This window comes from Bombina bombina, chromosome 3 (genome assembly GCF_027579735.1).
Source record: "Bombina bombina isolate aBomBom1 chromosome 3, aBomBom1.pri, whole genome shotgun sequence".
Taxonomy (NCBI): domain Eukaryota; kingdom Metazoa; phylum Chordata; class Amphibia; order Anura; family Bombinatoridae; genus Bombina; species Bombina bombina.
Window position 1 is genome coordinate 1,263,275 of NC_069501.1, and position 22,816 is coordinate 1,286,090.

Consider the following 22,816-nt stretch of genomic DNA (forward strand, 5'->3'; position numbering starts at 1 on the left):
GGATTCATGGCCTTTGCGTAATGTCAGGGTGCCAGGAATCAGACTGAGACGAGAAGTGCAAAAACAATCACACCTTTATTAATAGCAAAAACTAATAAAAAGTCCACAAGTCAATTAACAAGCCAGGAATCAAAACCAGAGCTGGTAGTCAGACGAGCCGAGTCAGGAGCCAAAGCAAATAGTCAGATGAGCCGGAATCAGGAGAAAGGAAAACGTCAGAGTCAGGAACAAGCCAGGGATCAGGAACCAGTAAGGACGTCAGGCAGCCAGGTAAAACACAGGAACTCTCAAAAACCCTGACAAAATTCAAGAGTGGACCTAAGAAGCTGAAGATTTCTGCAGATAAGGCTGATGATCATGAGGATCCACTGGATTCTGTGGCCGAGAAGGAGATTTTAATCCCTTCTAAGATGCTGAAGCCTGTTCTGGAGGTTGCAACACCTGCCTCTATGACACCGGATTTAAGTTCCTTAGAGCATCCTAATAGGTATCTGGTTTTGTCTCAGGACACAGTGTTTCCCCTTGAAAAATGAACAGATTGATTTTGGTGCATTGGCTCTGGCTGAGTCAATTGCTAGTGACGATGCTGCATTCAGGATTGATGATTTGTCAATGCCTGTCAGAGAGGGAGTGGCTAGTCCTGCACCCAGTGATTTATCTGAGGGCCGGGTCTCAGCGCCTGTTAGATTTTCCAAGTGAGATCTCTTACCACTCTCTCTCCTTAGATGCTTAAAATAGCGTTGTTAAATACACGGGGCTTTAAAATTTCTCCTAGGAGAACTGCCCTGTGTGATTTTTTAGTTTTACAAAATAATGATATAATGTTTTTACAAGAATGTGGGATAAATAAAAATTATAGAATTGAGATTTTAGAGTCATATTGGAATAGGGGCCCATCCCTGTGGTGAGGCAGTTATGAAAATAAGTCTGTGGGGGTGGGTATTCTTTTTAATAGTCCTAGTTTTAACATTGAGAAATTTGAAGAAGCTATCCCGGGGAGACTTAATTACCCATGTAATTTATCAGAATTATTTTTACATTTCGTTGTATTAATGTTTATGTCCCTGTTTTAAAGATGGAGAGACTTGAGTTTTTTAGGCTTTTAGTTTTTTTTTTAGCAGGTCCAGAACCGTTGATTTTAGGTGGGGATTTTAATTGTATTTTACCAGGTTAGAAGAGGGAGAGTGTGAGTATGAGTGAGGTTAGATGGGTCTGCAAGTGTTTTGTAAGGTATAATTGAAGATTTTAGGTTGCGTGATGCATGGAAGGTGTGTGGTGGGAATGATGCTGGTTTTACCTTGGGGAATAAACAAACTAAATCCTGTAATGATTTTATGTTTTTTTCAAAGGTTTTTAATTTGAGGTCGTGTGTGGTTAGTGAGAATGTTTTCTCTGATCACAAGATCCTTGAATGTGTGTGTGATGTGCCTGCTGAGCGAATGTCTAAGTCTACATATTGGAAGTTCAATGTCTCTCTTTTAGATGATAATTTTATTAAGCAGTCTTTTATTGCACAGTTTAAGAGATGGAGTTTTATCCGGGGTTATGAGGATATTCTTTTTTGGTGGGATAGAATTAAAGTTAGAATTCTGGAGCTTTTTATTAGGATGGGTAAAAAGAAAGTTAGGGAAAGGAAGGATTTTTATGACAACCTTAATTTTAGACTGCAGGGCCTTTATAAGACCAGATCATATGGTTTTAGTGTAGATGAGATTTTAAAATTAAAGGAAGTAATTATAATTAAGAGTAATTTAGAAAAAAAAAAGGGAATGAGATTAATTTTAATTCTAAGTTAGAGGTTTTGGCACAGGATGAAAAATGTTCCAGGTTCTTTTTTAAGAAAATAATTACAAAAAAGAGTCTAATGGATAAGATAGAGGGGGAATGTAAAATAGATAAAATGAAGGAGGTGGCACATACATTTTATTCTGATCTGTATTCTGCGAGAAACTTGATGACTCTTTTAAAGAACATTTTTTAAACCAATTAGATTCTTCCTTTAATTTTAATGATCAGTTGTTTTTATCTAGTGATTTTAGTAGTGCAGAGGTTTTAGGGGTTATTAAGAGTTTTTTAAATGGGAAAACCCCTGGAAATGATGGTCTGCCTGTTGAGTTTTATTCTACTTTTTGGAATGTTTTAAAAGATGATTTTATGGTTTTATTTAAGAAGTGTAGTGATTTTAATATTTTACCATTATCTTGGATGCAGGGTGTTGTTGTAAGAATTGGCGTCCCATTACACTTTTAAATACGGATTATAAAATTTTTACTAAACTTTTAGCATCTAGACTGAAGACCGTCATTTCCAAAGTTATAGCCCCCTGTAAGGCCTGTGCGGTGCCTGGGAGGAATATAACTGAGATTTTATGTACTATTAGGGATTCTTTATTTTATTGTTTAAATAGGGACCAGAGCTTGGCTCTTTTTAGTGTTGATTTTGAGAAAGCGTTTGATCGAGTGTCGCATGAGTTTTTATTTGCAGTTTTAGAGAGGATGGGTGTGCCTGAGAGGATGTTGAAACAGATTATGAGTGTGTATGATGGTTGTGTGAGTAGAGTGTCTGTGAGTGTTTTTTTGTTGAGTGAGGTGATTATTAAGTCTTGGGTTAAGCAGGGTTGTCCCCTATCACCTGTTTTATTTATATGTTGTATTGAGCCCTTGTTGTGTGTGTTACGCAAGGATAAAGTTATTTGTGGTGTGCATGTTCCGGGTGAAGGTGGGAATCAAGTGAAGTTGGCTGCATACATGGATGATGTGACTATTTTGTGTACGGATGTTGTGTCTCTGTGTAGAGCGGTCAGAACAGTGAAGTGGTTTTGTTGTGCTTCTGGATGTAAAGTGAATGTGGATAAGTCTGAGTGTATGTAAGGATATATAATTCTTCTAGGAAGGGTCTCTCCACTCTTCTGCAATCCTCTGTGTGTTCTCAAGGAAAAGGAAACAAAATATGCAACATAGTGTGACTCTGTAACCACTTATAGTGCAACAGTTCTGCTTGTTTAACGAGTAATTACTCACATTTGTTGGAGCTTATGACCAAGCTCAGGGAAATGTGCACTCCCACTTTATACTGGTGGGAAAACAGTACTCTCAGGCAAATCTTTTAAAACAAATATTTATTAAAATACATAAAAAGCGTCACAAATGCTTTTACCACACCTCTTACATAGGGTAATAGAGTAATAATAACTGTAGAATTACTCAAAAGAGTCGATGCCAGTCCTGGATGGAGATGGATGGACAAGCAGAATCTTAACCGCTTAGAACCACCACTTCCCAGTGCCAGAAAGACTGCTCCTCCCTCAGGTGTATAAGCAGATGTAGAGACGCAAGAGAGTGTCAAAAGATCCAGTAGCTAGGTGCAATCAGCATCAGCCAGGTGCTTTCACATCTCTCTGTCTCCGGATTGCAGCGGCGGGTGTGTGTTTGCGGGGGGAAGGAGGGGGGGGCCGTTTTTGGAAGGAGGAGACATGCAAATTGGAGAGCAGCTAGCTTTCCAGTCAGGCAGCAGCCGCAGCAGCAAGCAGGGGGTCTTCCCTGGCCAGTAAGCTTGCTAAGGCTACTAGTAGTTGTCTTTTTCGAGCCTAGCAGCAAACCAAGGGTTGCTGCTGCTTGAAATTTTCCTCGAAGAGATTTTGTCGGCAATGGTGTGCATCTCCCCGAGGCAGAGGAACTTTGGGCATGCGGCGTACCAGACAAAAGTGTTGCGGTTATCGCTTTTCTGCCTTTTGGCTAAGATCAAGTGTAGATTTATCACACTAATCTAACCTAAGGCATCTGAAGGACCCCCACACTCGGCCTGTTTCCCTTTCCTGCGGGTTTATGTGCTGCTGCTTCAGTAAACGAAAGTAAACGAAAGGAGGTCGGTACCGTAGGGTGATCGAACTGTTTATTCCTACCAACACCTGGCAGATGAAATGCTTGAAGTGGCCTAAAAACCTCTGCATAACAATAATGAGGTGCAGGCAGTCTCTTGGGACTTTGTTGATGGTTCTACAACACCAGGTGGATTTATGCTGGGGCTAACCACTCCTAACACCTGTGACGATGAGCGGACATTGTAACTAGTGTACTGAATACAGGACGAGATCTCCGCACAGATCAGAGCAAAATCAACTAAGTAGATCTCCACACAGATCTTAGGGGAACCCCTTGGTAAGATCTCTGTACAGATGTGAGCGAGCGAAACTCCCCTACTAGATCTCCGCACTGATCACAGGGAGGACCGCGACAGGAGTCTCTCTGCTTCTACAGACAGTGCACCCTAGCAGCCCCTCCAAGCCTCAACAGGACCTGATCGACCAGAGAGGAAACCTGCTAACCTGGAACAGCACCATCTGTGGGCTAAAGCAGGAATTGCACCTGGGAGGAAACGGCACTCCAGCACAGCGACCCCTGTTGGCTGCCTGGAGAACTGCAGCTGTAGCCTACACCTTCATCACAGTTCCAGAGGCTACATACCACCACTGCCCTTCCATACAGCGTTGCCCAGCTGTGCAGAAAGGATCCAAAGGGATGGACAGCGAAGGCTTCACAGCAGTGATGCAAAAAAAGAAGGCGAAACAGACCAAGTGCCCCAAGAAGACAGCCACAGCTCCCTCAGCCCCGACAGCCAGCAGCATTTCCCCTGCTCCGCTCCCCAGCAGCATCAACCAAGGCACCCAGCCCCAGGAAGCAGCAGCCAGGGTAAGCTACCACAATTAGATCCATGGATGAAGCAGATGGTGGCACCTCAGCTGAAAGAGGTAGAGTGCAGGCTACCAAGTGCAGATGAGGCTTTTTTATGCAAAAAGCTTTTACAGAACCATGGCTTCCCCAGTAACGAAGTCACCTCAGTGCAGTCTGGGCTTATAAAGGGGATGTTTTTACCATGGCGGCCTGCAAGCAGTACTGGAACATGGTCCAGTCAAGAATAAAGGAGAAGCCATGCTCACAGTTTCTCTGGAACTGCCCAATCCAGAATTAGGAAAGGAGAGTCACAGTGGTCCTGAGGAGCCCTTACAGCTCTGGTAAAGATGTCGTACCCAAACACGACACAAAGGACTGCCCCAGGAAGAAGACATGCAACCTCTGCGGAGAGGCAACACACATCTTCAGGGACTGCCCTAAGAGAGACAGGAGCTATGCAGCCAAGGCAAGCAAGGGACTGAATGGTTCGGAACGGGCTCCAGTCGCACAGGAAAAGAAGCGAGCAAAGAACTCTGATGTGGGTAAGAACACAGGAAACCCTGCCCCCGCCAAGGGAGAGAAGCATTTTAAGGGGCACAGCCAAAAGGAGGCCTCCCAAACAGCACCCCCCTGCTCTGGCTCTTTTAACTGCTGCCCCACCCCTGCAACACCTTCTACTTCCCTAACAGTAGCTTCCAGCCTGCTATCGTTACCCCCTTGCCTCCCAGTAGCTCCCAGCCTGCTATCGTTACCCCCTTGCCTCCCAGTAGCTCTCAGCCTGCTATCGTTACCCCCTGCCTCACCCCTCCATCAATCCCTATAACCAGCTCTGCCACTGCAAACACCCTGCCTCCCCCCTCCCTCTGCAGCTGCTCTAACCTAGTCCCCAGCAGCAGCAGACCCCTTTCCCCCTCTAGGTCTCCCACTATCAGAGTAGCTGAAGCCACAGAAAAGGAAGCTGGAGGAGGAAAGCCCCAAGGCTGGATCCAGCAAGAAGACCCCCCGAGATAACATTGCCCCTCCAGACAGTACAAATGACTATGGATTACAGAAAGATATCGAGCAAATCATGGACTCCCTGACACCCACAGATGAATCAGCCAACCACAGCATGTCAGAGACCGTTGAGGAGATCTTGGAGAAACCAGAAAACCAGTGGATACAGCCCAGCCAGGAGGTGCCTCCGGATGTGGCTGACACAGGAGGAGATGAAACCCAGCCAGAAATGGAGATGTGTAACTAAAGTGACGGTCTGTATCAACGGTTTTTTTTATCTCTTTCATGATGGCTACCTTTACTGTGTTTTCCATTAATGTGAGGAGTATAAGGGATGTGTATAGACGCCAGTGCATTTTTACCTTTCTAATGTCTCAGAAATGTGATATTTACATGTTGCAGGAATGTGCTTTACCTATTTCTCAGTCCTACAGGCATTTGTCTGGACAGTGCTCTCACGGCCCCTCCTACTGGTCTTGGGGTAGCGATTGCAGGAATGCTGGCATAGCCATTTTGGTCAGGGGTGAACATTTCACAGTTGAGACAGTCCACAAACTTGTCTGCGGCCACTTCTTGGTAGTAGATGGTTTGTGGGCAGGGGAGCCGGTTAGGTTCATCAATGTTTATGCCTCCCCTGATAAAAATGAGTGACTGGAACTTTTCCAGCACCTCAGACCACAGCTCGGGACATTGGTGATGGGCGAGATTTCAACTGTCTGATTGAGGAGGGTGGGTGTAGCTCTGTCCCAGCAGCCAAGCTCAACCTTACATCTAAACTGCTGAGGGAGATGATCAGTGAGGCATCCCTTAGGGACGCTTTGGGTATCATGGGGGCTGGCTCTGTGAATTACACTTGGAGCCACCCTGATGGCTCAGTGCGCTCCAGGATCGACTTCCTGTTCACTTCCAGGGCAGTCAGACATGTGCAGTACTCCATGGTTCCCTGCTTCTTCTCTGACCACAGGGCCATAAGGTTACAGGGGAACTGGGCAATGGTTTTCCATCTGGCCCGGGCTCCTGGAAGTTGAACTGTTCCCTGCTGGAAAGGGAGGAGATAATAGAGGAATTGAGGGGTGCTTACATTGCATGGAGAGATGAGATGTGTGCCTTCCCCACTTTAGCTCTGTGCTGCGGTTACATTAAACTTAAGATTTGCAGGTTCTTTCTGCAGATGGGACGTGAGCGAGGAACTGGAATATACCAAGAGGCGTCTGAAAGGGCACTTTGAGGAAGAATCCAGGAGAATCATCTTCCGTACCAAGGTAGTGAACCTGGAGAAGGGTGAGAAATGTATCTCTTTTTTCATGAAACTCCATGCTGCACAAACGCCCCTGACTGAGCTGTGAGTCCCAGACAGTGTACTGAGGCATGGGAAGCAAGGGGTACTGAAAGTGGTCACAGACTTCTACAGGGATCTCTACTCCCCCAAGGAAACAGAGGAAGCTGCAGCAGATAGGTTCCTGTCAGGTATCACTAACACCATTGATCCCACAGGTACCGCCTCCATGGAGGCCCCTCTAACAGGCGAGGAACTGCTCTCTGCCGCTAAATCATTTAAGCCGGGTAAGACTCGGGCAGTGATGGTCTCCCAATCTGAATTTTATGTAAAGCTGTAAGATCTCATTGGCCCGGACTTGCTAGCGCTATATGAGGAGATGGTGGTGGGGGGCAGGATGCCAACCTCTATGAGGGAGAGTATGCTAATGCTCCTGTATAAGCAGAAGGGGGAGAGATGCAACCTTAAAAACGGGAGGCCCATCTCTCTCCTTAATGTGGACTACAAGATCCTAGCTAAGGTGATGGCAAACAGGTTGAAGAAGGTTATATGGCAGTTCATCCACCCAGATCAGACCTGCGGTATCCCTGGCCGCAGGATAGCAGATAGCCTTGCCCTCATCAGAGACACTGTCCATTACATCAAGGACCGCCGTATCCATGCGGCCCTGGTCTACCTAGATCAGGAGAAGGCCTTTGATCGTGTCTCTCACTGCTTTATGGGGAGGGTACTGCATAGGTTTGGGTTGGGAGATATGTTTGTACTTATGTCAGCCTGATGTATAATGATATTTTTAGTATGGTACAGGTGAACGGCTGGAAAATGGACCCCTTCCCAGTGCCATCTCGGGTCAGACAAGGCTGCCCTCTCTCACCTCTCCTTTTTGTCTGTTGTATAGAGCTCTTCGCCGAGTGCATCAGATGGAACCCAGAGATCAGAAGGATCAATGTACCAAGACCAGGAAGACATGAGGTTAAGTGCTCGATCTTCATGGACGACATCACCATCTTCTGCGCTGATCATCAGTCAGTGAGGAGACTCGTCCCGACATGTGAGGACTTCGGTAGAGCTTCAGGCGCAAAGGTCAACTGCGGGAAATCAGAGACTATGCTCTTTGGAGAATGGCATCTGGCTTCTGAACCATTACCCTTCCTCACCTGACCGAACCTCATCAAAATCCTGGGAGTTTGGTTTGGAGGAGAGTGCGTGGCCCTGAAGTGCTGGGAGGAGAGACTTACCCATGTGAATCAAAAGTTTGGACTATGGAGCCTCAGAGAACTTTCCATTGAAGGGAAAATACTGGTGATGCAGAACGAGATTCTTCTAGTCCTGCAGTATGTAGCCCAAGCCTGGCCCCCTCTCGCAACCGTGAGCAGGGCCATCACCAGGACTGTCTTCCACTTCATCTGGGGCTCAAAGATGGACAGAGTAAAGCGCACAGTATTGTACAAGGAGCCCCACAAGGGAGGCAAAGGAGTGCCTGACATCCCTATCATGCCGTGGGCTTTCTTCGTGTGCAATGCTGTGCACAGAACCTTGAGAGACAATGCCCTGGGAGCCACAGGAAACTCCATGTCTCGTTTCTTCCTTTTACCCCTTTGGAGGGGTCTCAAATGGGACAGCTCCTACCCCTACAACTGGAACACTTCCTGGTTCTACCTTGACATGTGCAAGTTCGTAAGGGAGCACCATCTGGAGGGAGTCAAGCCTGATCTATTGACCCCCAAGGTGATTTACAAAGGTATAAGGAGTAAGGAACTACTCGGGAACATTCCAGGACTGCCCTCTCAAACAGCCGGGACTGTCTGGAGGAATGTAGCTTCAAAGGGACTCATTAACAGGTACAGGGACACTGCCTGGATGGCAATTCAGGGGGGCTACTCAGATCCTTGGAGAGGACTGTGCAGATACAGCCATTGCCCCCGCGGTTGTGGCGCAGAAGAAACAGCCCTGCATGTATTCTGGGAATGCCCTTTTGCCCAGGCCTTGTTGGATGAGTTAAGAGACTCTGTACCGAGGCGGCATTTGTCTATGCACTCGGTTCTATATGGACTGTTCACAGGCACACCATGGACGCTGTATACAATGCATGGCGCTTAATATGCTGTGTCAAAGACTCTCTATGGTTTGCCAGAAATCGTCTGATCCTGAAGAATGTGAGGAAAACAACTAAGGACTGCTGCAGGCTTATTCACAGCCTGCTCAGAGACTATTCCATCATTGATGGCCCTGAGGAGGAGGACTAAACACCCTCCTACCTTGTCATACTTAAGCCCTAACCCCATCACAGCCCTTGTCTTATCCCTACTGACCACTGCCCGGCCCACCCATCTCAGCCCCATCACCGCCCCCCCACCACAGACATTTTTCTAACATGCAAACATAATGATTTATTGTGAATAGTGATTGTATGAAAAAAGTTGAAAGATTGGTAACAATGAAATCAAATGTATGTATAGACTCTGTACTGTGCCGCTGTCATTTAACTGTGCTGCATCACAGTACATTGTCGTATGAACGCTGTCATGACTGTAATTTATGTATAATAAAGAATTTTTCAAAACAATCTGTTCTTATCAGTTTAATATTGGATATGTCCCCTATCTGGGGACCATATATTAAATTGATTTTTGGAACAGGGAGATTGAAGAAGAGCTTGCTCTGTCCACTCCACGCATTGACCTGGTATTGAAGTACCTCCAGGACCGGTGCACCCCTCTCTTTTGCTTTGTGGCAAAAATAGAATCAGAATGAAGACCGCAACAACAAGAAGCATTCTCTGCAGAGCTTTGGAAAGCCTCAGCAACAAGCTGCCTGCATTCTTTTTTTGCCCTGCATTCTTTTCTTGCTTGTATTTTGCCTGTGCGTGCAGCTTTCTTTTGGACTCTTGTTAACACCTTGTGTGCTGACCAAAAGGTTTAGAAAAAGGCTGTTCTTGGAAAGGCAACATCTTTGCTCTCATTTTTTTTTTCAATCTTCATTTGATTATGATTATTTCCCAAATGTATTTATTGATGTGTTAATTCATTTATTTATTCATGTATTTATTAATTTTGTGACATTCTTTTTTTCTTTCATCTATCTATCCTTCTTGGCAGACAATAAAAGTATTTTAAGCTGCTGCAGAAGCAGTTTGTGTCAATGTTGTCCGTGTGCTTCAAAAAATGAGAGGCGTTCTGTCTTCTTTCTCCAGGACAATCCTCAAAGATCTAGTTACGATCTTACCGTAGCAGAAGAAAATCTATGTCAGCAGCTTTATGCTGTGTACAGGCAACATAAGGATGACCCTTTGTTAAAAGGTGTTACATTTACATCTACCTCAGAGAATATTGAGAGGCCGGTCACTGTAATGATGTATAATCCTTTTGTGGATACAGAGGACATCATTACATTCTTGATGAGGTATTGTTCTCAAGTTCATTTTACCCACAAGGTGGTGAATGAATTTGGTATATGGAATGGCAAAAGGAGATTTATGGTGATTTAAAAAAAATTCTGGATAGTTTTGGTGGTCTGGATCACCCTCCTTCTAATTTTCCTATTGGCAGGAATAGAGGATATATGTACTATCCTGGTCAGCCAACCTTTTGTCGCAATTGTCAGGGGTTTGGAGAGAAGAATGTCCCAAGGATAACCCATGTAAGAACTGTGGGGAGGAGGGACACTCCCAGGATAAATGTGTGAAAAAGAAGTCTTGTGATCTGTGTGGTGAAATTGGACATTTGTGGGAGAATTGTCCTAAAAGGGCGAAGCGTCCTCCAGGATTGGGCTGTTGCTGTGGATTCGGCTGCTGCTAAGGATCCTGCTGTAGTGTCTCCTGAATTTGAGGCTTTGATGGCTGAGCCTACTGAAGTTGCTTTGAAGAAATCTGGCTGGGTTAAGAGGGAAGATGGTACTTGGGATCCCGGTGAGTGGACTGGTTCTCAGAGGTCTGAGGAGGCTGATGAAACGGTTGCTTGGCCAAGTAGTGTGATGGCTGATTCTAAAGCCATAATGGTTAAGGTTAAGTCTACAGAGGCTTCTGTTGAAGCCTGTGATGTTGACACAAGGAAGGAGATGGATAACCCTCCTGTAGTTACTTCTGATGCTTTGTCTGAGGATATGAGGGTTGAAGCTAGAGTACTTAAAAGTAAAGCTTCTTCTTCTGAAGGAGAGCGGGCTATGAAGAAGTCTAAACTAGAGACTTCATCTGATGGTAATGAGGTTGTGGCATTTGAAGAGGATCTTGTTTTCTCTCCTCCACCTCCAGTAGACTTTCAGTTTTTCCGACAGGATGCTGATTTAGAGCGGACGCCTGGATTGTCAATTTTTGCGGACTCCCAGATAAGACCCGAGAGAGTCCTTTATATGATCCCACCAAGCAGGCATCTGGCTTTTTTCAGATTTTTCGAGTTTTTTGGATGAAGATAATGTGGCTCAGTTGACTGGCATTACAGAGATGTGAGCTGCTGATCGTTTGGAGTATGTTTCGAGTTCTGCTGAGCAAAATGGAACTTTAGCATCCTTGTGAATTAGACCTTTAAAATTATCTCACTAAATGTGAGATCTTTAAAGAGCCCATCTAAAAGGGCTGTTTTATTTCTATTTTTGAGTTTGTTAAATTGTGATGTAGTTTGCTTGAAAGAATGTTGGGTCCTCTGTGTGGTCAGGGGGAAATGATAATAGGTGTTCAGGGGTGGTTATTTTGTGTGGTAGGAATGTAGTTGTTAATACCGTAACTGAAATCTTGCCTGGGAGGGCTTTATCTGTTTCTATTTGTGTTTCAGGAGTTTTCTTTAAATGTATTATTGTACATAGTTTTGTTGATACTAATGAGAGGGAAGATTTGTTTCAGATGTTACCATATTTTATGTATGGGTCTGTTTCTGTTATTTTAGTTGGTTACTTTAATTGTTTATGGCCGGGTGAAAAGAGGTTAGGGGGATGTGTGGGGGGTAGGATTGATAAAACTTCAAATTCTCTTAAAGTTTTAACTGTGGATTTTGATTTGAAGGATGCTTGGATTTTAAGTGGTGGTTTGGTACCAGATGGTTATACTTGGAGGAATAATCGTGTTTCCTCGCGTATTAATTTTGTTTTTGTTCATAAGTCGGTTGCTGTGAGGAGTATGTCTTTGGTGGTGAATGGGTTTTCAGACCATAAGTTGTTGTGTGAATGTGAGTGCCAAAGTGAAAGGCGGGTGAAAAGTGGGTTGTGGAAATTGAATGTTAGTTTGATGGATGATGAGAAAGTTAAAAATTATTTTGTGTGTTTGTATAAGAGTTGGCAGAAATGTAAAGGTGAGAATGTTCTTCTGTGGTGGGAATGAGTTAAAGGGAAAATCAAAAGTTTTTTTGCTTTAATTGGTAAAAAGACGGCTTTGGAAAATAAATGTTTTTTTTTTGATGATTTGAATTTTAAACTTCAGTCCCTGTACAGGATGAAAAGTGCAGGGATTGAAGTTGATGAAGATGAGGTTTTGAAAATAAAAAAAGATATTAAATTGGCTTTAGAGGCAAAAGGTAAAGAAATTATTTTTCATTCCAGAGTCCGTGATCTGGAAGAGGACGAGAAGTGCTCTTGGTACTGGAATGTTGAGTAAGGTATACGAGTTCTATTCTGAGTTGTTTTCTAATAGAGTGATGGATGATTCTTTGAAAGATTTCTTTTTGAGTTTTGTGTGTGTGATCAGTTGAGTGCTGATAAAAATGAATTGTGTAAGGAATTGAGTATAAGTGAGATTTGGGATGTTGTGAAGAGTTTTGATTATGGAAAAATGCCTTGGTGTGATGGGTTTCCGGTTGAGTTTTATCTTAAATTTTGGGATATTTTGAAAGATGATTTGTTTTTGATTTTTAGAGAATGTTTGTGTGTGGAGGTTTTGCCATTTTCTTGGAGAAGAGGGGTGGTGTCTTTGATTTATAAGAAGAAAGGTGAGAGTTTTTAAAAAATTGGCGACCAATTACCTTATTGAATGTTGATTATAAGGTTTTTGCTAAAATTGTTGCGGTTCGTATGATAAGTGTAATTGGTAATGTTGAGCATGAGAATCAAGTATATGGAGTGCCAGGTAGGAGTTTGCATGCTAATTTGAGTGTATTAAGGGATGCCATTTGGTAAGAAAGGGAAAGAAATCAAAGTCTGGTTGTGGTGAGTTTGGATTTTGAAAAAGCGTTTAATAGGGTGACTCAAGAATGGATGTTGTGTGTTTTGAGAAAGATGGGTTTTCCAGAGTTTATTGTTAGACAGGTGATGACTTTGTACAATGGGAAGTGTGAGTGAGTTTCTTGTTAATGGGTTTTTGTCTGATGGGTTTGTTTAAAGAGTGGTGTGAAGCAGGGGTGTTGTTTGTCACCCTTGTTGTTTATTTTCTTTTTTGTGAGCTAGAGGAGATAAGGTTATTCGTGGGTGTTCAGTTCCAGGTGGTAGGTGTGTTGAGATTTAGGTGTTAGGTTATATGGATGATCTTACGATTTTGGGTAAAAATGTGTATTCTTTGAAGAGGGTTGTTAAGACTGTTGAATGGTTTGGTGAATGTTCTGGTTTTAAGTGGAATTTAGATAAGTCAGAGTGTATGGTGTGTGTGTTGGTATTGAGGATGTAGGTGTTAAAGTGGTGTTGGATAAACTTAAAATTTTGGGGATTTATTTTTCTCAGGATTTGATGGGGGAGGTTAATTATGAAATTTTGTTAGAAAAACTTCAGAGGAAGATTTTATTGTGGAATTTGAGGTCTTTGACCAAGGTGGGTAGAGTGCTTATTATTAAGCAGGTTTTGTTGCCTATAATTTTGTTTGTGGTTTTTCTTCCATCTGATCTTTATTTAAGGAAAGTTATTTGTTGTTTATTTTTGTTCTTTTGGGGTTGTAAGATGGAGAGTTTGCGTAGAGACAAATTATATTTGGATCATAATTTGGGTGGTAAAAGTTTTCCTAATTTGTATAATTATATTTTTTCTAAGTATGTGGCTTTTTATGTGAGTGAGGTTTTGAAAGGTGGTTTGTGTGGTAAGTTTGTGAGGTATGCGGCTGGTTGGTCTTTTAGACGGTATAAGTGGATTGGGTGGGATAATACAGTGCCATGGTGTATGGTACTTCCATGGCAGTATGTTGCATTGGAGAAGGCTGTGCGTGTGCTTCAAATTCAGAATGAGTCATTGGATGTTGTTAGGGATCAAAGGAAAATTAAGGTTAAATTGAAGGAAAGCATGAAAGTGTGTTTGGTTTCTTCTTTTAATTCTGCTGTATCTATGGATATTTGGAAATGTGTTTCTAATAAGTGTCTGTCAAATAGACATAAGGATTTAGCTTGGTTGATAGTGCATGGCTGTCTGCCTACGCATGCTTTTCAGTATACAAGAAAATTGGTTGCAAATGCTAAATGTCCAAGAGATGAGTGTGTGAGTGATGAATCAATATTGCATGTTTTTTGGAACTGTAAGTTTGCAAGAGGTGTGTGGTTAAAATTTGGGGTGTTATTAAAGTGGATTGGTGGTTTGAGAGAGATTGATCATGAGACTGTATTGTATGGTAGGACGAATTTTGTCTTGGATGATAAGCGTATTGTTGTGTGGCTGGTGATTAATTGTGTTAAAGAGGCGATTTGGGCTGCTAGAAATACTTTGTTATTTAAAAGGGAAGATATGTCAGTTATTAGTTGTGTTAAGTTAGCACTGAGTATTATGTATATATATTTTTTAAGGGATTGTAAGGTGATGGGTGGGTAAAGTTAGAGCTAGGAAGATTTGCCAGTGGGGTATTTGGAATAACATTGTGTGATTTCCCTTTTCCAGTGATGATGTTCTGAGTCATTTTGTGGTGTCTGTGACCTCATGAGACTAAATATGAGTGGCTGATTTGAGTATCTGAGGGAAAAAAAAGATTAAAAAAAAATCTGTTCAGTTTAATATCTGCCTATTGCATTATGGGATTGTATTCTTGTTATGCATTATGTATTACATTTTGAATTTTGTATTTCCTACAATTATGTTTTTATTTGTATATTATCTTTTTGAATAAAAATACAAAAATAAATTCTGTTCTTATCAGTTTAATATCTGATATGTCCCCTATCTGGGTGCCATATATTAAATGGATTTTTGAAACAGGGAGATGGAAGAAGAGCTTGCTCTGTCCACTCCACGCATTGACCTGGTATTGCAGTACCTCCAGGACCGGTGCACCCAAACAGAACAATGACAAGCATTAGCTGCAGAGCTTGGGAAGAAAGCCTCAGCAACAAGCTGCCTGCATTCTTTTTTTGCCTAGTATTTTGTCTGTGTGCGCACGCAGCTTTCTTTTGGACTCTTGTTAACCCCTTGTGTGCTGGGCAAAAAAATTCTTGAATACGGTAGTTGTAGGAGAGGCGATGTTTTTGCTATCCTTTTTCTTTCATTCCTCATTTGATTATCATTTCTTCCCAAATGTATGTATTGATGTGTAAATTCATTGATTTATTCATGTATTTAATCATTTTGTGACATTCTTTCTTTCTTGTGACTTTCTATCTATCTATCCTTGGCAGACAATAAAAGTCATTTGAGCTGCTGCAGCAGCAGTAGCTTGTCTCAATGTTGTCCGTGTGCTTCTTTCTCCACCTGGTGCCTGGACAGGTAACTTTAAAAATGAACTGAGCCTGCTTGCTAGGTAGGCAGCTAGACCCATAAGATCCAGTAGCAGCTAGGTGCAATCAGCATCATCCAGGTGCTTTCACGTCTTTCTGTCTCCGGACTGCAGCGGCGGGTGGTGGGGGGAAGGAGAGGGGGCCATTTTTGGGGAGAGGAGCCATGCAAATTGGAGAGCAGCTAGCTGTCCAGTCAGGCAGCAGGAAGGAGCTGCAGAAGCAGCAGCAAGCAGGGGGTCTTCCCTGGCCAGTAGTAAGCTGCCTGAGGCTAGTAAGTAGTTTTTTTTGGGCCTAGCCTAGCAGCCAGCCAGGGGTGGTCATCGTCGCCGCTGCTACTTTGTAATTTCTAATTGTGTAATTTGTCAGCAGTGGTGTGCCCTGTCTCCCCGAGGCAGAGGGAGTGCATTGAGCGTGTGGCGTCCCAGGCAAGAGCGTTGCGGTTATCGCTTCTCGGCCTTTTGGCAAAGATCAAAGGTATTTTTTTCTTTTTCTGATCTTGCCTTTAGGTGAATTGAATACCCTACTGCTTTGCCTTGTGTCCCTTCCCTTCGGAGTTGGGTCCTTGCTGCTATTAGGCTTTGGGCATTCCTTCAAGCAAACGAGAGGTGATCGGTAGGTGTTTTTATTTGCATAAGGACCCTTCTCCTCGGCCTTGTTCCCCTTCCCCTTGTGGGTTGGGGACCTGTTGCTATTGGGGGGAGGCATTCCCTTGTGCTTTTTTTCCTGTGATGGCATTCAGAGAGTTTTTGTCGGCCCAGGGGGCGTGACTCCGTAACACTGTGCAGATTTTTGTTAAAGAGGCCTCCAGAGAACAAATTACGGAGAAATATTTGTTTCAAGTCATCTTATTGGGCATGCTGCAATTTAAAGTAGAGAATTTTCATTGCTCTCAGGATTTTGCCAGATCAGGTTTTTTTTATATTACTTTTGTGAATTTGGCTTCCTGTTTTAATTTTAAGCAGAAATATGAGTTACATCGACCATAACTTGAAAAATTGGGTATTGAGGTAGATTTTGTCTTTAGAAAAGAACCTGTCCTTTTAACTGTCCATATGTTTAACCCATATATATCTGAGGATGATATTGTTAAATATCTCCTTAGATTTTGTTCTTCTGTTTCATCTGAAAAGAAGTTAACAAATGAGTTTGGAATATGGAACGATAAAAGGCAGTACTGGGTGAAATTTATTAAGGATGATTCTTGTATTACAGGTTTTAAGTCTCCGCCAATGAATGTGTTAATTGGGCCTAATAAAGGTAGAATCTTTTTTAACAGGCAACCTCCTTTCTGTAGGAATTGTCTTATGTATGGTCACACTCTTGACAAATGTACTGTTAATTCCTGTACTTGATGTAATGCTACTACTCATATTGCAAAAGATGGTAAGGTTAAGAGGTGTACTTTGTGTGATTCTCTTGATCATCTTTTCAGAGCATGTCCTAAGAAGACTTCATTTTCAACAGTGGTGAGAAATGAGCCTGTGAGGCCATATCGTAGTGTAACTCATACTATGGTGTTTCCCCCAGATGCTAAAAATGTTGCTACAGACCATGAGGAAGAATTAATAAGGATTGATGCTGAATTTGGTGAGCCGAGTGGAGATCCTGAAAAGGTTTCTTCTGAAGATCCATCTGTTGTGTCTCCTTCTAAAAGGCGAACATCTAAAGATTCTTTTCCCAGTACCAGTGAAGATATTGTGGTCCAGCAAGCAGGTGATGCTGTGGCAGCGGAGCCTAGTCGGGTAGGCGAAGATGTTGCCAGCAGTGATCTATCCTCCCATCAAGGAAAAGATGCTCTGTCTCTTTCATCTAGTTTGCCATGTGCACAAGTTCCTCCATCATGCAGTGGTGTGGAGAGAATGGAAGAAGAGTCTGTGGTGATGACTATCTCCTCTGATGAGGATTCCCATGTTGTAAGGAATGTTGAAGGTCTGGAAATGGACGAATCTGAGTGTCTTAAGAGAAAATCTGTTGATGGTGAGCAAAGGGATCTTGAGCCTGATGTAAAGCGTAAGTCTGGATTTGGTGAGTGTGGTACTGGGGATTCTGTGTCATGGATGTTATTCCAAAGGTTTTTACAGAGCCTAAAGTCGTATCTGATATTTGCCTCAAGAGCCAGGGAGAGGATTATGAGTCTGCTTGTAGTTCCTCTTCTGATGAAGCTGTTGGAGGTCCTGTGGTTCGTGGTAGCAGGGGAAGTATGAGTAATGCCAGTGAATCCGATACACTCATATAATGGATATTAAAATCATGTCCTTTAATGTGCATTCTGTGCAATCACAGGTACGCAGATCTGCTCTTCTTGCATATGTTGCCACCTTAGGTTTTCAAATTATTTTGTTACAGCAATGTGCCATCTCTTCTGCCACCGACTATACTTCATATCAGCGAGAGTGGTCGTATGGTCCATCTGTGTGGTCAGGTGGAGATAATAATAAATGTTTGGGAGTAGAAATTTTGTTTAATTGTCAAGAGTGTGACATTATTTCTTGTAGAGAGATTATTCCTGGGAAGGCTTTGTCCGTTAGAGTTAATATGAAGGGTGTTATCTTGTATTGCAGAGGGAAGGGAGGAAGCGTAAGCGAGGTGATGTTTCTTTAGATGTTATCTCTAGATTGTTAAAAGAAACGGTTGAAGATTTTAACCTGACTGATGTGTGGGTAAAAGGTAACCCAGGTAAGCCTGGTTATACTTGTGGAAGAACTGGCATACAGTCTAGGATTGATTTTATTTTTTGTTCTTTTTTTTTCTGTTAAGCGGACAACCCTCCTAGATAATGTTTTCTCGGACCATAAGTGTTTGTGTTCCACCTTGACTGTGGTCAAATAATTAAGGGGCCCTGGTGTATGGAAAATTAATACATCCTTATTAGATGATGATGAAGTTGTAAGTCTTTTCTATGATAAGTATCATTATTGGCAAACTCTGAAAAATGCTATTCTTCAATTGTTTTTTAGTGGTTTATGATGAAGAAGGAGATTTTTTTTTTCTACAATAGGGAAAACTAAAGCTTGTGAAAGGAGGCAGATTTATGATGATTTGCAGGATAGGCTACAGTTTTTATATAGGTTAAAAGACAAAGGCTTTGAGGTGGAGGAAGATATAAATAGGACTAAGATAGACATTAAACATAAGATTACTGAGGTAGGTAAACAAATTATTTTTCAGTCGTTATTTTTTTTTTAAAAAATCCTTTAAAAGGAACCATATGAGTGCTTTGGTGGAGGGAGGAGTAAGAGTAGTAACTAATGAGGGCATGCTTAATGTTATTGATACTTTTTACTCTGACCTATTTGCTGAGAAGCAGACTGATAACTCTGATTTCTTTTTAGATTCTGTATCAGATTTTTTGCCAGCAGAGGAGTCTGTGGAGCTATGTGGAGACATTTCAGAGGCAGAGCTTAAGCATGCGGTTGATGATGCAGCGAATAATAAATCTCCTGGTTTAGACGGATTGTCTTATGAATTTTTTAAAACCTTTTGGGAGCTTATAAAAACTGATCTGTTGAGCGTATGCAATTGCCTGTTGTCCTCCAGTAAAATCCCTGAAGCTTTCTCTAGAGGGGTCATTACGCTCCTTTATAAAAAGCGAGATAAAGAAGATATACGGAATTGGAGGCCTATAACTTTGCTTAACTGCGATTATAAGTTGTTAACAAAGGTCATAGCCAATAGGATAAGGAATGTTATTCATTATGTTATCAGAGAGGACCAATCATGTGGTGTTCCAGGGAGAAACATTGCTGACAGTTTCCTTAGAGATGCTATTTATGCTAAAAGTAGGAGTCAACCTATGGCTGTGCTCTCCCTAGATTTTTAAAAGGCCTTCAATTCTATTTCTCATGTTTTTCTTTTTAAGACCCTTGGGAAAATGGGTTTTCCGTCCCCTTTGATTGATTTGATTAAAGCTTTGTATGATAGTGGCACTAGTAAAAATCTTGTAAATGGTTTTTGTGGAGATTCAGTTTCTGTACGATCTGGGGTGAGACAAGGGTGTCCCTTATCTCCAGTCCTATTTATTTGTGCTCTAGAACACTTGTTAAATAAGATCAGGCAAGATAAGCTAATTAGAGGGATTTTTATACCAGGTGCTGGGGGACAACAGGCAAAGTGTATTGCTTATATGGATGACCTTAATGTTTTGTGCTCCTCTTACTCTTCCATCCACAGAAGTCTTTTTTGGGTTAATCTTTTTTCTTGTGTTTCTGCCTTAAGGGTTAACCTGGAGAAGTGTGCCTGTATGGTTTATGGCACATGGAGGGATGATTTACCTACAGATATTCAGGTAAATTATGATAGTATTAAAATCTTAGGAGTCTGGTTTGATCAAAACCTGTCAAGAGAACAGAACTGGGTTGGTATTATTAAAAAATTTGAAGAGAAAATACATTTTTGGAAATTAAGAGATCTGTCCCTTGAAGGTAAAGTGCTTATAATAAAAGCGGTCTTGTTACCTATTATTCTTTATAGTTGTATTATTTTTCCACCTAATAATTTATGGTTAAAACTTTTAAAAAAAAGCTTTTGTTGACTTCCGGTGGGCTGGCCTGAGAGTGAGCAGCAGAAGCAAGGAGCTCCGTGCCTCAATATCCCCAAAACAGGTAGAATACAGCCTGGAACCTACAAAATACGCTTGGCACAAGAGCAACAACTGAGCCTCATACCCAGCGATCTCTCCTTGGCAGAATTTGCTGCCCGGAGCGGGAGACTTGTCCTGTCAGCCCGCCACAGAGATCGGGGGAGCCCAACACCGCTCCACCACCGGAAGGCGGCTAAGAACAGACCCTACAGGAGAGCGCGGCCACACTGCACAGAGAGGGTTTTACTGGCCCTGCAGAGAGCAGATTGATACCCTGAAGCCGCAAACCCCTAATACACCCGCAGCGGAGGGCAAAGTGATACCGGCGGGAGGAGGAAACCCGGGTGTCACTCGGGAACCATCAACACAAATCTTAAGGCTTCCCCCACAGATCTGCTGAACATGGTGCGGTGAGATGTCCCGGTGAAGTCCGTTAAGGGTGCAACAGGCACCGCGGACTGTACACCCGTCTAAAGTCTAAAGAGCAAGGAACTTTCTTCTGGCGCGAAAACCGGCGCCATCTTGGATATCGGCCGACCAGGACCCCATGCAACAGATGTGGAGGGTAAGAGCTGTTTACTATCAGCAGCACTGAGCACAGACTAGAGGGGTGAAGGGGACTATAACACCATTTACACGTTAGCTTTGGACCAAAGGGCCCCATTAGAGACACCCTCTCCTTCTTTTTTCATGCTCCCCCTGCAGTGACACTAGCAGTAGATTACTGCACAGAGTTTAGGCCCTACCGCCTCTGGCTTTCATGTACTGTAACACCGGCCACTGTCACACAGGAAACTCTTAGTGGGGCTGTTAAAGGTATCTTTGTCCCCCTGGCGGGACCCTAAAGCTCACCTAAAAACAAAGCACTCCCAATTTTGTGGCATCTTCTGATCTGGGACTGACAATGTTTACCTCCCCCTGAATCCTGGGACGGACTGCCTGTAAAAGTGTGGAAATTTACACACAGGAACATTTGACTCTGCAGCAAAGACTAAATCCTACATGGACTTACTGGAGTTATCTTGATTAGGCCCAATCTCACTCAAGCCTGGGGATAGGAAGCCTCTGCAGCAGTACCCTTTCCCAGGGCAGTCTCAATTATATGATGCTGCAGCTTTGATTTACTCTATGCATTGAACTGCTTGGGTATGAAGTGAGAACCCAGACCACGCTGAAGGAAAACCAACTGTGTGTGTGGAAGGTGCATGACTGTGGCAGGATTGTATAGCGTTATATGTATGGAGTGAATGTGGTGATTGGAACCCAGGCTTCACCTTACAAGAAGAGACTGTGTGTAATCTAAGAGCTAAATCTAGTACCCTCTAAAACTGAAATTATACTTACCAAGTTATAACAGGTGGGGTGTCATTTGGGTTATAGAGTATTCTTTTATTGTCTTGGGTAGCACATTTCCCTGTAACAAAACTGTGGTATGCCATATTCCTACATGTATTAGGTTCATTGCACTCAGAGTCACTGGGTTATTCCATCTATATCTCTGTAATCTCAACCTTGTGGCGGGTTTGTTTGTTTTGACCTCTCCTTTCTTTTTTTATTGCTTTATGGGTACATGGAGAGATTCTTAACTAATCACACAATGTCAGGCCGCAACAAAAACAGTGAGCGAAAAAATAGGGCTGGTATTGAGCAAGCCTCTCAAAGTTCCACTGCAGACCCATTCCAAGACACTAGTCAGATAGACTCACACCCTATAGTGAAACAGATTTCAAAGCTGTTTATGCCCAAAATTGACAATTTACAAAGAGGGGTTGACACACTCACTGATGACATCAAGCAATTCTCTACCAGGGTAGCGGAGGCAGAAGGTAGAATCTCTGACTTAGAGGATAACAATAGCACTAATACAAATAAAATTAGGAATCTTGAAAGGCAGGCGCTCACTTTACAGCTAAAAGTGGATGATCTGGAAAACAGATCACGACGCAATAATATGCGTCTGCTAGGTCTCCCAGAAACGGTTAAACCTGGTGATTTAATTCAGTTTGTTGAAAAAACTCTGCCATCTTTACTAAATATCCCGCTTAGAGACCTAGAGGGGGGGGTTGAGAGGGCACATAGGGTAGGATCAGAAAAGTCAGGTACAGATAGACCACAGCCCCGCCCTATTATGATCAAATTTCTGCATTTTCAGACCAAAATAACTATCATGAGAGCATACAGAAAACTGGAACACTTGTCCTTTGAAGGAGCACGCTTGCTACTGTTTCAGGACTTCTCCGCAGACCTCACGCGCAGGCGCAGGGAATTCTCACCTATTTGCTCTAGGTTGCATAGGGAGGGTAGACAGGCCTTCCTCCTGTATCCTGCTAGGCTTAAGGTCATTACCCCTAGAGGCCCAAGATTCTTCGATACTCCCCTGGAAGCCCAGGAATTTGTTGATAAGGGGAACTCCCCTGCACGCAACCAAGATAGGGAACAAGATGAAGGGGATCTAGGCTGAAGAGAATAAATAGACACTTGTCTTACGCACAACATCTTAGTTATGCAACTAAATAAATATTGTAGGATGGTACAGATTGTGTTTACAGAGCAACAGCTCAAGCTATTCTATACAAGTTATGTTTTGAAGTTGGAAGCCCCTGCGGGGGAGTTTGTACTAAGGGGGAAAAAACAATGCTCCACATCTCATCTGGTAAAACCGGACGAGGTTTATGGGTTCCAGGGTTATGTGACA

At 42.8% G+C, this 22,816-nt stretch overlaps 1 non-coding gene and 1 pseudogene across 1 annotated transcript; both read left to right on the plus strand.

Annotated features, from left to right (window-relative positions):
* The first annotated feature begins 9,491 nt into the window (after positions 1-9,491).
* Positions 9,492-9,661, plus strand: LOC128655048 (uncharacterized; annotated as a pseudogene).
* Positions 9,662-14,922: 5,261 nt separating this feature from the next.
* Positions 14,923-15,107, plus strand: LOC128654971 (U2 spliceosomal RNA). Its single transcript, XR_008401594.1, has one exon. It is a non-coding gene; the product is annotated as a U2 spliceosomal RNA (small nuclear RNA).
* The last annotated feature ends 7,709 nt before the right edge of the window (positions 15,108-22,816 follow it).